We start from the raw sequence: 5,618 nt of genomic DNA on the forward strand, positions 1-5,618 counted from the left end.
AATCAACACAGGGTCCCTAATACCACCACCTTGTAAAGAGACTGAGGATGGAATGAAACACACTTTCACATTTTCCCATACAGTATCTGCCTACAAATAGTTTATTCTCTTGTTGTGGTCATTTGAATGAAAATGGCCCCCTCAGACTCACCCATTAGGATATGTGGCCTTGTTGGAATGGGTGTGGTCTTGTTAGAGGAAGTATGTCACTGTATGGGTGGGCTTTGAGATTCCAAATGCTCAAGTCAGGCCCACTGTGTCACTGCCTCTTCCTGCTGCCTACCAATCCAGATGCCGAACTCTCAGCTACGTCTCTAGCATCATGTCTGCTTGCATACCACCCTGCTTTCTGCTATGATAATGGACTAAACTTTTGAATTGTACGACAACCCTAATTAAATGTTTTCCTGGTGTCTCGTCACATCAGTAAATCCCTAACTAAGATACAAGTGTCTTAGAGTCTGGTACATTGCCTGAACACATACTAGAATATGTATATTGAATTAAGCTAGCAGGTTTAGATCATGTTAAAAACACTAGTTTGCAGTCTTTGAGTAAAATAATTTCTTTACAGAGGGCAGAAAATGGGGAAATCACAAATCACTCCCTGAATATCAGCACTATGAATAATTACATTTTCTCTTAAAAACTGAAAATAGCTTCAATCCCAACTCAGCGTAGTTTATGTCTTTGCAGTATCTACAATTAGCCTACCCTAACACAACATATTCCACTCTAACTACTCAGTCTCATTTAGAGTTCTTCATCCTAATGACCTGTGAGCTTCTTGAAGCAGCATCCTGCTCTCATTTCCAGCTCCTGAGCCAGTACTTGGCTGTGCAGTACATCATCTACAGCCAGCTGGTCAGCACACAGAACAAACTCATGGACAATGTAGGAGACTCTCATCACTGTGGCAAAATGCCTTACATAAACAGAAGATAGATTTTGACTCATGGTTGAATGGGAAAAAAATGAAATAGAAAAAGAAAAACATGACCGTTCCTAGGTATGGTGGAGTAGGAGGTTTATTGTAGATAAAAGGGAGAGCATAGCCAGAGGCAGGGACATCTGGGAGAGTCCAGAGTTAATATAATCCCAAGCAGGGCTATGTGAGGGGGAAGAACTGATGACAAAGAGGGGGAGCCTTGGCCAAGAGACTGACAGCCAAAATGCTGAGTCATACAGGCGCCAGAGGAACTGAGGGGAGTGAAGCCCAGCCAATACCTGGGCTGGTGAGCTCAGGGTAGAGGGTAGGGTATGCTAGCCAGGAGGACCCTGTAACAGGTAAAGACTACAAGATGCTGCCTCAGTTAGCCATTTGTCTGTGGTTTGAGACCTAACAGTGGTTACAGATATTTCAGTGCTTCATGGAAGAAAACTGCTCACATTACAGCAAGCAGAAAACAGGGAGGACAAGTTACAGCACTCAAGGATGGGGTCCTTCCTAAAGTCCTCAGAATCTTCCAAAATAATACCAATGGCTGAGGATCAAGCCTTTAATCCATGTCAAAATCATAACAGATGGACACTGTAACACAGCAGAAAGTCCAAACATTACAAGACTTGTACTTTGAAGGTAAAGGTAAGAAGTTGCAACTGAGGTACAAGAGTAATTGGTCAGGATTTGGGAGCATTATTCTTTATCATTCCTGTGATGGTTAGTATTGTTGACAGAACCTAGAATTGCCTGGGAAACAGGCCTCTAGGCATGCCTTGGGGCACTATCTTGATTATATTCATTGCAGCAGGAAAAGGCCTCTCTTGGATGGCACTGTTCCTTGGATGGGCTCCTGAACTCTATACATGGAGAAAGGGAACTAAACAGCAGTAAGCATGCACTCATCTATAGATGCAATAGAACCAATAGCTCCAAGCTCTTGCCACCCTGATTTATCAGCTATGATGAATTGTGAGCTAGAATAAACCCTTTCTCTCTTAAGCTGCTTCTGTCAAGATATTTTATGACAGCAAAAGAAAAAAAAAAGTAACTAAGACAGTCCCTTTCCAGCTAAGGATACCATGATGAGTGCCATTGTTTTACTGTTTGGGTTTTGAGACATGGCTTCACTATATAACCTAAGCTGGCCTTTAACTCACTATAGAGCTCAGGCTGGTCAATAACTTTTGATTCCCCTGCCTCACCCTCTAAAGTGGCAGGATTGTAGAAATATACACAATTTAGGAATACTCACAATCCAAAGTAACACTGAGGAAATAAAACATGTAATCTGGCCCCACACTGAATCCAGTTTCACATTAGTAGTTCTTTAAACTAAGTCTGCTCTTATGTCCCATGACTGCTAAGTGTTTACTGTTTACAAATATTGAAGAACCTATGTTGCCAGAAGATAAATTAACCAAACCTCAAACTTTGATTTTAATGGAGTAGACCTTCCAACTCCTTCTTTCACAATGTCTGATTAAAGACCAAATAGAAATCAGAAAATATTGACACCAAGACACCACAAAATCCATGAATTATCATACATTTATTTTTAACATAGCACCCCAGTTTCACATCATGTACACTTTTCCAAGTTGGAAAACCTTAACTTACTATGTTCTTCACAGATTTTTCAACAAGTGTGAAAAAGAGGCAGTAAAGTTAGCATGAGTCTACAAATCATAATCCAAATATAGGACACTCTCAGGAATTTATTTATGTTTAAGGTAAATACACAAAATGTTCCCAATGCTTACCAAATGAGTGAGAGACTCTGGTTGAGTTAAATATTAGCACAACTTGTTAGCACAATATCATGAAAGACAGAAAGCATCAAATATATACTTTGCTGTTACACGTTTTACTGTTACATGTACCTGTTGTGAAAAAATATAATATACATTTTTTACCTTCGAGTTTAAAATAGACAGTCAGATCATTATCTCTCTTAGCAGATAACTATGAAGTCTAAAATGGCTCTGTTTGTCTCTGGCTCACTTAAATACCTTACTTGTGCTGAAGATGAAAAGAATGGCAGCTCTAGTTCTAAAGAAGGGGTATCCCTGCTTCCCAAGATAGGTGCAGTGGAACTTATCACACAAGTTGACTCGAAACAAAAACTACAACTTAGTTGGTCAAAGTGGCATATGATGATATACTGTGTTTGGTCTGATGACAGAGCTCCCTGAAAGAACTTTAGGATCTAGTCCTATCATCCCAGACTGCTCTGAACCTGATACCTGGGGGTTTCCCTACTGTAGTCCTCGAATCCCAATTTAAGCCCTCTTAAAGCCTGCTCTCCTCTGGTCTTCAGAGTCATAAACCTAGTGTTGCTACCTTCTCACAGCCATGAAATTAGCTAGGAGCAAGACAGAAGAAATCACAAGACATGCAAACTAAGCGTTCTCCAATAGTTGCCAGCAAAGCAAGGCTTTTGCAGACAAAGTGGGTACTGTCAACTGCAACCTGCAGTACTTTCAATGTGTTCTTTACCACCATGTGTGTTTAGAGAAACTGGGAAGTAGTCCTAAAACTAACTATACCTGGGCTGCCCAGCTCACAATTACACAATGGCTGCTTCAAGGCATATTTATAAGACTTCTACTAGGCAGAAGCACTCAGAATCTACATGGATAGCTTTTAAAGTCTGGTCCTCCTTGTCTACAATTTTTCAGAGGTTCAAATAATTAGATACATTTCTTTTCACAAACCTGAAGAGCGAAATGGCCCACAGAAATATTTATGAAAATGGCCATCAGTGAGCAACCTGTCTATGTTGGTGGCATGTCTCCATCAGCCAAGCTGAGGACTGCACACATCCAGATCTTTGCTTCTGACTAGGAACTTGAATGACACTGAGTCATGACACAAAAAACTGTAACACCCATAACTAGAGTAGAAATTTAACTGATGTATTGAAGTCTGAGTTTTAAGGGAACATTTGAAATTCAGCTGGAAAGAGAAAAGAAAGCCACTAGTGTTGTATTTAGTAAGGGGAGAAGATTTCTTTAGCCACTGCATCATTTTCTTCACACCCTCAATGTTCAAACCACAACCCAATGAGCCTCTTTGTCAGCCTGCTTGTGAGAGATGGTAAAATTTTGCTTTTACACTTATAAATCCATATTCTCTTGATGATATCTAGTCAGAGGTGTGATGGTAGTTTGTGTTGAACAAATGTTTTGGCTTTAAGGTGATAATACTATAATTGAGCTCCTTTTAACTACTGCGTAAAAAAAGACATTTGCAAGTATCTTGACTGCAAGAATCACATCAATATCAGATATTGTCTAAGTGATCTTCTAATTATGCATCTATTATGGCCACAGTTATGATAATATCCAGGACACAGAGAAATATTTAGAAATACTATACAATCAAAACACAGGTAAAGAAACATACTATTTTACAATAGTTTCAGATAGTGGTGGGAAGTCAAAAGAAAAGTTCATGGTTTTGATTACTTATCCCTAAAATGTGTTAAAATGAACCACTTGTGAGCAACCAACACTATACTGGAGAAAACTATAAGCTACTACATATTGAGTTCATTTTTAGCACAGTAGTCTATTTGAGAAAGCAAATGCCCATGGGAATATGGGACTGGAATCTACTGAAAGCAGTAGCTTTAGAAAGTTCTGCCAAGATTTAAAGGAATGTACTGCATCATCAAAGGTAAAGCATTAGAAGAATAGTTTAATAACATTATTTCCCCTCAAATTTTATTTTTTTTTACTTAAAGCAGAAAGAAATGTCTAAATCTAAAACTCCTTAGAAGATACTTTCATATCTACAGACCAATTAAGTCAATAAAATTCAACATGATAAACAGAAAAGGCTTTCTAATCTATGTTTAGGATTGACAGAGGACTACCTTGGAATCTATAAAATCAGGCTACATCCCAACTCTACCACTAGCTATCTATTATTGTGGATTCCTGGACCAAGAGCCCACAATTCTTAGGGATGGGATTTCCCTGTGCTAGCTATAAAAGAGGAACGCTGGTCGTGCCTAGTTCTAATATTCACATATAGCACAGCTTCCATCTAAGGTGGCTCGGTTCTCAATTAGTCCCAAACACTTGTCTGATGCTTATAAAGTGATTAGATCTTTCCAACTAGAGCAAATATCTGCCTTGATTGTCACATTACACATCCATTCTTGCTATTTATTATTCAGGCTCTATTTTAGGTCTATGCATAGAAAGTCAGGCAAAGCTGTATGCTACTTACTAGAGATGCTAAAAGCCCCAATAAGCCCATGATCATTTTCTACTGTGCTTTTTCATCTTTAGGACTGAAGGATCCCCATGCAGGAACACCATTGAGCAATAGGCCAATTAAGCCCCCGTGAATGGAGACAAGGTTAACCTTCATGCTGCAAAACAGGCAAAACTTCATCTCTCATCCTTCATCAAGGAAGCTGCTTTTTTTGTGGTAAATGGAGATAAGTTCCAAAGTAGTCCTACAAGTGATGTCAATGTGTCCGCCTTCCTATAGCATATTAAAGGCTCTCAAAAATAGTATCAGGCACTGTAACCCTAAAAGTGCACATCCTAAGAAAACATGGAAGTAAAGGATAAATACTAGTTGCAGAACATGACATGTATTTAGTAGTGTGCATTTAATAGAAATACAAGTATTTCCTTTTAAGAATCTATGTATAAGTAAA

This window comes from Mastomys coucha, chromosome X, assembly GCF_008632895.1.
Source record: "Mastomys coucha isolate ucsf_1 chromosome X, UCSF_Mcou_1, whole genome shotgun sequence".
NCBI lineage: Eukaryota > Metazoa > Chordata > Mammalia > Rodentia > Muridae > Mastomys > Mastomys coucha.